We start from the raw sequence: 10,816 nt of genomic DNA, 5'->3' as shown, positions 1-10,816 counted from the left end.
ATCAAAGCTTCCAGTTCAAGATGGCGGAGTGGAAGGACATGCGTTCATCTCCTCCTGCCAGAGCAGTTGCTGAACAATAATCAACAGGAGGCCACTGGAACCCACAGAAACAAAACAAACAAAACAAAAAAGCGACCAGCTCAGGAAAAGAAATTCCAAAAGTTTCCAAACCTTTTTTCACTGGATATGTTCCTAGATAATCATTCAGCAGATTTAAAGGGTTCGTTTTTTTTTTTCTTCTTTTTAATCTTTGAACCCCTAGTACATGATCTCTGACATACAGTAGGATCTCAGTTAATACATGGATGAAGGGACTTTCCTGGTGGTCCAGGGGTTAAGAATCTGCCTTCCAACGCAGGGAGCGAAGGTTCGATCGCTGGTGATCGTGGTCCAGGAACTGAGATCCCATGTCGCCAGGGAACTCAGCCCGCGTTGTGCTGCAGCAAAGACCCAGTGCAGCCACAAAAAAAAGCGTGACTGTGTTGCACAAGGAGGCGGGTGCAGCCCACACGCTGGAGAGGAGGGAGGTCTCTGAGAGGTCTCCATGTCAGAAGCTAAGGAAGGAATGACCCATTATCTGCAGATCTCTGGCGTCCTGACCCTTCGCACAGAGGCTTGGGTGGGCAGCTGGATTTATGACTCCTGAAGTCAGTCACTGCATCCTGCCGGTGCCAAGCCTGCGGCCCAGACAACCCCTCAACGTGTCTGATCATTCAAGCCCAGCCCCAACCCTACAGACCCTAATCCAAGCCCCTTCCGCTGGGGCCACGGTCCAAGTTCCCCTCCCTTCCCCACGTGTAGGAGTTCTCTTCGGTTCTGGCTCTCAGGGATTTCCTTTCCTGGGATTTGAGTTCAATCATGTCTTTCAAATTGTTTTATTAGGGCTTTCCCCCCCTGCATTGCTGTGTTTGAGATAGAAAGGTGTTCCAGTTTCCTCTGTTAAAGTAACCGCAATAGACCCAGAATGGACTCATGCTAAGCCCCGTATCAACAAAGCAAAACAACTAAATTTCTCTGCTCCCCCAGAAGAGAAAGCCCTGGGTCCACCCAACACTGCTTGCCTACTCAGCACAAGTCACCTGACCGGCATCCAAGACTTCCCTTTTCTCCTTGTAAGGAAACAACCCTGTTTTACCCAATCAGCAAGCGCCCAGTTTCGTTTTGTTTTTAACTTTTTAACCATATAGCACAGGAATTTTCATTCAATATGTTGTGATTAACTATGCGTTCAGTCGCTCAGTCGTGGCCAACTCTTTGCAACCCCAGTTGGCAGACTGTAGCCTGTCAGTCTCTTCGGCCCAAGGGGTTTTCTAGGCAAGAATACTGGGGTGGGTTGCCATTTCCTTCTCCAGGAACAACTACAGTGAAATGCAATCTGCAAAAACTCAAACAAAAAGCAAATGCGCAGTTTAGCTTCCTTGTTCCTACTCACATCAGCCTGCAAAACTCTCTCGCATTGCACAACTCTTCAGAGCTCTTCCCAGTCTGCTAGACTAGACGCTGTCACTGAACAAAGGTCTATCGGGTCTCTAAATTATCTGTGGACAGTCTTCTTCTAACGTAGCTGAGCCTCCCATACTGACTCAAGTGCTGTAGTTTTTGTTGTTGTTCAGTGGCTAAGTCCTGTCTGACTCTTTGTGGCCCCGTGGACTGCAGCACGCCAGGCTCCTCTGTCCTCCACTATCTCCCAGAGCTTGCTCAAACTCATGTGCATTGAGTTGGTGATGCCATCCAGCCATCTCATCCTCTGTCGTCCCCTTCTCCTCCTGCCTTCAATCTTTCCCAGCATCAGGGTCTTTTCTAGTGAGTCAGCTCTTCGCATCAGGAGGCCAAAGTACTGGAGCTTCAGCTTCAGCATCAGCCCTTCCAGTGAATATTCAGGGTTGTGTTAGGCTTATGCAAATCTGATTGTCCAAATTCCCTGCTGAAAACCCTTCACTGATGCCCCACTTCCTTCGGAGTAGAGTCCAAAGAAGACTCAGCATGACTCGAAAGACCCTGCATGACCTGACCTAGGTTGATGTCCTGGGTCACTTCTCAAGCAACCCCATCCTCACGCCCTTCATGCCAACATCCCTGCAATATCTGCTGTGCCCCCCAAATCAGCCACAGTCTCTTACACCTCCTCCCATCACATACGCCACGTGTCCGCCTGGAACACTCTTCCCCCTCATGCAGACGTCCTTTCCCACAGTAAGCGATCCCTCACGTCGACTCTGCGAGCTTGAGTCAACCCTCCGCTCGCACACTTCTGCACCCTTGGTCCTCCCGAGCCTTGTCTCACTGTTATAATTATCGCTCCTCACGGGGTTTGTCATTTTCTCAGGAAACATTTGCCCCATCCACCAGGTTAAGCGTCCAGCAATCACTGTGTCCTATTAATACAAGACTCTGCCCAGAGACAAATCTTCCAGAAGGGTGACACACCAAGGCTTCAGGGCTCCTTACCTGCCAGGACTCTCCCAAGGCCCTAGGAAAGCCGTGGCTACGTGCTCACATCATCAGATGTCTTTTTGTAAAGTTTTAGAATGAAGGTATTTTTAGCCACAGTTGGTTAAAGCCACTGCCTCTTTCCACCTTGATTTCGCCCGCATCCCCTCACCCTTCTGCAGCTTTAGAGTGGCTGCTGGCAATGCGAGGCCCAGCTAAGGGCTGGTTGAGATGGGACTACACTCTGCTTGGGTTTACTGCATATATTCTTATGATTTCTAAATAGTCTGGCATTCGGGTCAGTTACTGGTAGTCATTCCAGGACTTCCCCGGCGGCACAAGTGGTGAAGAAGCCACCTGCCAGTGCAGGAGGCGTAAGAGACGCTGGTTTGGTCCCTGGGTGGGGAAGACCCCAGGAAGGAAGGCATGGCAGCAGACTCCAGTATTCTCGCCTGGAGAATCCCACGCACAGAGAAGTCTGGCAGCTACAGCCCATAGGGGGCAAAGAGTTGGACATGACTGAAGCGACTTGGCACACACTTAGTCATCCCAGAGGAGAACAGCTTTCAGGACGTACCCATTGTGCCGGCTCTCCCGGCATTAGGCGTGACGGTGCGGAGTCGGAACTCAGACGGCTGCGCTCCTGTGGCTACAGCGCTCAGACGCACGCGGGCCTGAAAGGGACAGAAAATACAGGTGCAGAAGCCACGTCCAGTCGTCGGGGTAACTGACACGAACGTCAGACCGTTTTGTTTCTTTTTTGTGATGCATTGGTGTTTGTCACTGATAGAACATTTTTTATTTGTTGTGATTTATTTTCTCATCCACCCCAAGAAATCATTTTGTGTGTGTAATCGCGTGTTCTTTTTCTTTTTTTCTTTTTTTCTGGCCACACCCAGCAGCTTGCAGGATCTTACTTCCCCGAACAAGGATTGAATCTGTGCTCTTGGCAACGAAAGCTCCAAGTCTTGACCACCAGGGAATTCCCTAGTGTTCTTTTTTTCTTAGTGAACTCCCCCAGAGATAAACTCTCCATGTCCCAGGAAGCCTGGACTCATCCCTACAGTGATCCGTCCCTGCCCCAGCTGACCCGCACTCTCGCGGAAACTTGAAATTGGGATTTCTGCATTACTGGAACTGTAACAGGTAAACTCAAAAGCCACGAGGTGCTCATGTCTCTCCCTATGGATGAAGTCCTAGAGAAAGCCAGTAGGCAGAGGAGACATGCCTGTCGGTTCCTCCCTTGTCCCTTCCAGTAGGGTCCACTTTAATTTTCTCCTGCTGCATGAGTTACCCCCAAAGTTAGCAGCTTAAAATAACAAGCATTCATTATCTCACGATTTCTGCAAGTTGGATATTCCAGGGTAGCTGAGCCGAGTGGTTCTACCCAGGGTTTCTCATACGGCTGCAGTCAAGGGGTCAGCCAGAGTCCTTGTCCACCCCTGGTGGGAAGGGAAATCAGTATAGCCATTACAGAAAGCAGCATGGTGCTTCCTAAAAAAACTGAAAATAGAAATCCGTTCTGGTCCAGCAACCCTACTTCTGGGTATATATCGAAGGAAATAATGCCACAAATATTTGCAGTCCCGCGTTTATTGCGGCCTTGTTCACAGTCGCCAAGAAATGGAAACTATCTGTCAGCAAATGAATGGATAAAGAAAGGGTTATACACATGGACATATGTGTGTACGTATAGGTATACCCACATACACACACGCGTGGAATGTCATTCAGCCTTAGAAATAAGGAAATCCTGCCATTTGCAATAACCTGCATGAGCCTGAAGGATACTGTCCTGAATGAAATAAGCAGACACAGAAAGACAAATACTGCATGCCTCACTTACATGCGGATCTAAAAATCAGACTCAGAGCAGCAGAGGGTAGAATGCTGGTCACCAAGGGCTGGACTAAGTAGGAAATGGGAGCTGTCGGTCCAGGCGCACAGTCTCAGTTATGAAAGATGAACCAGCTCCACAGAGCTCATGTGAACACCGCGGCGCTGGCGCTCAGGCGCGCAGTCGTGTCTGACTCTGGGCGACGCCACGGATGGCAGCCTGCCCGGCTCCTCTGTCCACGGATTCCCAGGCAAGAATACTGCAGTGAGTTGCCATTTCCTTCTCCAGGGGATCTTCCGACCCAGGGTCAAACCCCACCTCTTGCATCTCCTACACCGGCAGGCAGGTTCTTTACCACGAGCACCCCGGACATATATCTATATACACACACAGACAGTAATTGTGTGAGGTGATGATTATGGTAATTGGATTGATTATGGGGATTATTTCACAGTGTATAGGCGTATCAAATCGTTGGGACTTCTCCAGTGATCTAGAGGTTAAGACTGTGGACCTAGGTTCGGTCCCTAGTCAGGGAACTAAGATCCCAGAATCTGCCTGAGAAACAAAACCAACCATCAAGTTATCATCTTAAATGCAACCAATTTTTAATTGTCAGTTATATCCCCATGAAGCTGGAGGGGAAAGAGGTCCTCAAGAGTGGCAGTCATCCCCAAGACTGGAGCAGCTGCTTTCAGTGTGGCTCAGCCACCTGGTCGTTAGCAGGAGGCCTTGGTCCCTGCCGAGCAGACCTTGAGTGTTCTCACAGCATGGCAGCTGGACTCAGAGTCAGTGATCCAGGAGGCGGAGCAAGAAGGAGGCCACGGGACCGCTTATGATTGCTACGGCTTCAACTGAGTCTTTCCCAAAATTCACATACTGAAGCCCTCCCCTCAATACCTCAGAATGTGACCTTATTTCAAGATAAGGCCTTTACAGAAGCACTCACATGCACACACTGCTGTATCTAAGACAAATGACTGGGACTTCCTGGTGGTCCAGTGGCTGAGACTGGGTGCTCCCAGGGCAGGGGGCCCGGGTTCGATCCCTGGTCAGGGAACTAGATCCCACAGGCTGCAACTAAAGCTCGAAGAGCCTGCATGCCCAGCACAGCCAAATAAATACACACTTTTAAATAATAACAAAATGAAACAGATAACCAACAAGGGCCTGCTATACAGTACAAGGATCTCTACTCAATATTCTGTAACAACCTAAATGGAAAAGAATTTGGAAAAAAAAATAGATACATGTATATGTATACTTGATTCACTTTACCATATAACAGAAACTAACACATTGTTAATTGACTATACTTCAATATAAAATTTAGAAATTTTTTAATAAAATAAAATGAGGTAATTAAGATGGGTGCTAATTCAATGCGATTCATGTCCTTATATAAAAGGGGGCAACCTTTTAAAATCTATCTGTTTTTAACTGGAGGATAAATGCTTTACAAGACTGTGTTGGTTTCTGCCACACGTCAGCATGAATCAGCCATAGGTATGCATTCGTTCCGGCCCTCTTGAACCTCCCTCCCCGCTCCCACCCCATCCCACCCCTCTGGGCTGTCACAGAGCACCAGATTTCCACTCCCTCCCTTCTCACCCACTGTCTAATTTCACAGCTGGTAAAGTACACGTTTCCCCACGACTGTCTCAATTCGCCCCACACCCTCCTTCCCCCGCTGTGTCCACAAGTCCGTCCTTCATGTCTGCATCCCCTTTGCTGCTGCAAACAGGCTCATCGGGAAAGACTCGGAGGGAAAAGAAAAAAAAAGAATGAAGGATTGGCACCAAGAAGCTTGGCTCAGATGGAAAAGAATCCGCCTACAATGCGGGAGACCTGGGTTGGGAAGGTCCCCTGGAGAAGGAAATGGCAGCCCACTCCAGTATTCTCGCCTGGAGAATCCCATGGACAGAGGAGCCGGGCGAGCTACCATCCAGGGGGTCGCAAAGAGTCAGACACGACTGTGTGACTCTGCACAACCATGCCTCATCCTCACCTTTCCTCTAAAAGGGCTTGGCGGAAAGCTTTCAGTAATCTTGGGATTCGTAAGACATGAGACACCCACCTCTTTTTATGGCCCTGTAATAAACGTTTTCCTGTTTCCAAAAAAAAAAGTAGGGAACTTTGGACCCAGACATGCATAAAGGAAAACTGCTGTGTGACAGTGAAGACGGGGAGAACCCTGGGGAGAAGGGTGGCCAGCCCACCAGCAGCAGCGAAGCCAGCGCTCCTCTCACAGCCCCCAGCAGGGAGCAGCGTGCCAACACCCAGGGCTCGGGCTTGTCTGACTCCTCCAAAACCACGAGACACACCCTTTTGCTGTTTAAGTCAGCCAGTTTCTGGTGCCCCTTACAGCAGCCCTGAAGCCAACGCAACGACCACGTCTCAGAAGTCACACGTCATCGCTGCTTCCGCTTTCCGTTTATCGGGAGTCCAGCCCAGGCCCCGGGGGAGGGGGACTAAGCCCAACCTCTTGAAAGGAGGGCTCTCAGGATTTGTGCACCTGCCTCAGAACCACCACCAGTTCCGTGGAACACCTCTGGAATCTAATAACAAATTCCCCTCTTTAGTTTAAGATGGCTCAGACTGGATTCTCCAGGCCTGCCCTTAAGTGTCTATTTTTATCCATTTTTATTGGAACGCAGCTGATTTACAAGGTTGTTTCCGCTGTGCAGCAAAGTGAATGAGCTCTATACGTGTGCATATATACACGCACGGGTGTGCGTGCTAAGTCACCTCAGTTGTGTCCAGCTGCTTTCAACCCCATGGACTGTAGCCCACCAGGCTCCTCTGGATTCTCCAGGAAAGAATGCTGGAGTGGGCTGCCATGCCCTCCCCCAGGATATATATATATATATCCACTCTTTTTAAAATTCTTCTCCCATATAGGTCATCACAGAGTACGGGGTAGAGTTCTCTGTGCTGTCAGCAGGCCCTTATTAGCTATTATTTTATATATAGCAGCATGTACACGCACTTAAATCTCTTCATTAAGAAGTTCTTTCTCTGTCACTCGTCTCTAATAAGTTCTTAAGGTTAAATTTTGTAACTCTGCCTCCCAGAAATATAATCTAGGGCTGAGAATATTTCTTCCAAAAATTGATTAATTGTGTTGAAATAACAACATACCTCACTTGTATGGCACTTAAGACTTCACCTGGCACTTTCCCTGAAACCTGTGAGAAAGTAAGTGACAGGAAGACTGTGAAGTTTCTAAAAGCATGAAAAGCTATGATTTTCACTACTAAATACATATTCAGCAGACAACTAACTGATGCCTGGCTTCTCCCCTCACCTAAGCACACGAAACTTTTTGTAACGTCATCCATTCACGTATTCCCCACAGGTATGTGGTCTACTCTGTATCTGAAGCTGGACCTAGTCTTGGAGGTAATGTGATTAGGAAGAAAGTCACCCTCCTCACAGAATATATAGTCTTGCATTAAAACCCTTGTCAAGCTATGTCCCAACCACCCCGACTGGTTCCGCCTGCAACCATCCACCTCTTCAGCTTGGGGCTCACTGAGCATCCCCGTTTGCTGAGTTCTGGAGGGAATATTGAGGCCCAGAGCCCCTGTCTTCGAGAAGTGGCTGTTCTGGAGGGGGCCAGATGGTCAGAGAAACATACTTGTCTGAAGTTTAATTTTAATGTTCTGTGAATACTTTTTCCCCTTGAACGCTGCAGGGGATCTGGGCCAAAGACTGTGAGTGGGTGAAAAGGAACAGAGAAATGAAAGACTAAAAATGCCAACCAGGGGAAGCAATGATACATTCTCACTTCAGAAATAACCAAGGAGACATTGCAGGGTGGGGTTGATGTAGGTGTATGCAAATGATATGTAAATATGACATCCAGCCAGCTCAAATTGTTACAGTCCTTTTAGTTTGCATAGTTGAGTGTTTGTCCCTGGAAATGTTCTCCTGGGACTTATGGTGCAAAATTATTGACTGTTAACCACACCCTCAGTAGCTCTTTAATCGGGTGATTGAGTTGAAACACTTCTTCCCCATCTGGCTCTTAGCATCTCTTTTTGCACAACCGAGTTAGATGTGTAATCTTCGAGGTTTCTTCTGTGTTTATGTATGGTCTCCAAACAGAGAGTCATCATTTTCTTTGCCCTCAGTATTTCCAAAGAAACTACCCCAGGGTCTTAACATTTCTTGAAAGGTTACATCATAGTGAATAAGCAGAAGGATAAAGAGAGGATAGGAAGAGAGCCGTGGGCAGAACCAACCACAGAAGGAAGCATAAGAGAGAGTACAAGCATAGAGATGGCCCTGATGAAAAGGTTGTAGAAAATTTCCCCGCAGCTCCCTAGGATCCACAGAAATGCAGAGCCACGGGCCATCTGTTCCCCCCCAGCAGGAGCGTCGGTCATGATGCCAGGTACACACTGGGCTTCCCAGGTGGTTTACTACCAATGGAGGAGATGCGGGAGACACGGGTTCCATCCCTGGGTCGGGAAGGTCCCCTGGAGAAGAGGATGGCAGCCCACTCCAGTATTCTTGCCCGGTGAATCCCATGGACAGAGGAGCCTGTCGGGCTGCAGTCCATGAGGTCACAAGAGTCGGACACGACTGAGCAACTTCACTTGTACAGCATATCCTGCGTCAGTGTTTGGAACGAAATATATAAAACACAGAACACAGCTTGATCCCTGCCCTTCAATTTTCCATTTCCATACCTACTTTCCATTTGTAGGTATTATAAAATATTGGCTATATTCCCCATGGAGGGGGAGAATCTTAAATTGGACACTTAAATACAGGAAAGATACATCTTAATCGGAGAAGAAAGAAGGCTATCCTAAGCTTAAGGAACGAGAAGAAGACAGGAAGCAGAGCAGAATATCACACGCAACAGCTGAACGGATGGAGACCCGAGCATCCACGCTGAGAACCACGGGAGACGGAGCGGAAAGGGTCAGTCAGAACAGGCAGCTACAACCATGTTTCGGAAAAGCGTCATCCTCAGCGTCTTCAGTCCTTGAGGCTGTAATCAAGCCACATTAACACCACGGCTATTAGTGACTGGGGGAGAAATTCTCAAAGGCTCACTCCATCCACTTCCCACATGCAGCACCATCCCGGAATGAAGCATATTAGCACCAGTGAGCTTTATTTGCAGGAAGGTTGGCGATCCGCTGGCTAGAAGAGAAGCGGTGAGGGGTGAGGGGTGGTGTGAGAAAGGGAGCTGGAGGTAGGAGGCTGGGGTGACAGACTGTGAGAAAGGGGGAGGGGAGGAGGGGTGCCTGAGAGGTGATCTTTGGGGAGCAGAGATAGGTTCAGACAAAACCCCTCGCCACGTGCTGTGTGCCGCTCGGGGTCATTTCAGCACCCTGGTGAGTGGACAGCGCTCCCTCCAGGCCACTCAGAAGCTGGATGCAGTACCTGGCTCCAGTCATAACGTACCAGTCACAGCCCTGCACCAATCTTCGGCCGGCTACTCTCATGATTTCTGACACCTCCTTGGAGGTAACAGCTCTTACTATCCCAAGGAAAATCTAGTCCACTACGATGGAATCAGATGGGTTACCCTTTTTGTCTTTGTTTCCATTCAAAACAAACTATATTTGGAAATTAGTGAGTCTAAATTGCCATCTCTAATCAATTAAGCTCTCGCTAACCAGAGGCATACTTTGTGCCAGGCACCAAACCAGTCTACACACTTTATGAGCTGTATTTCATTTGGTTCTCTGACATTTCTTGCAAGCAAGAATCTTCAACCCTACTTTACAAATGAGGAACCTGGAAGTCAAAGACACAGGGCAGTTTTTCCAAGGATACACAATTAATACATATCAGAGCCAGGATTTAAGCCTGGTTTAAGTTATTTCCAAGGCCACATTAGTGTGGACCACAGAATTTTAGGTGAAACAAAGGTAACAGATTTATCTTAATAGTTATACTTTTAATTTGCACATTAGGAGTGCAGTGTGGTGGTCCAGTGGTTAAGACTCTGTGCCTACGCTGAGGAAGCCATGGATCCCCTGGTCTCGGAACTAAGATCCACAAGCTGCATGGCATAGCCAATAAAAAAAAAAAATTTTGCCTATGTTAATTTGATGAGTTCCTAGAGTCCTTTGTGCAGTTCCTAACAGGTCCCCATTCCTGCTTCCTTCAGATATCAACGAGGACTTATCTAAGACAAAGAAACCACAAGCAGCTTTTTGTAAATGGTAGATATTTACCTGATAGATATCAAATGAATCAAAAAATACATTCCTACACACATGAAGGAATCTGTAAAACTGGATAAATCCAGACTTATAAAAATGGATTTGAATATGGAAAGAGAGAAAATACTCAAAGTGGGATAAGAGAAAGCTTTCATTTTTCCTTCATAGGGAAAACAGTTCAAATACAGACACAAAAATCCATCCAGGTCACGGATGAATCCACGGATGCAGAACCGCAGATACAGAAAGCTGACTGTAAAGTTACACTCGAATTTTCACTTGTGCAGACAGCAGGCACCCCAAACCCCTGTCTTGTCAAAAAATAAACGGTTCACTCATTTAATAATTCCATTTAATT

This window comes from Ovis aries, chromosome 15 (genome assembly GCF_016772045.2).
Source record: "Ovis aries strain OAR_USU_Benz2616 breed Rambouillet chromosome 15, ARS-UI_Ramb_v3.0, whole genome shotgun sequence".
Taxonomy (NCBI): Eukaryota; Metazoa; Chordata; class Mammalia; order Artiodactyla; family Bovidae; genus Ovis; species Ovis aries.
The sequence above is the reverse complement of the archived record's forward strand: the minus strand, read 5'-3'. Positions refer to the sequence as shown.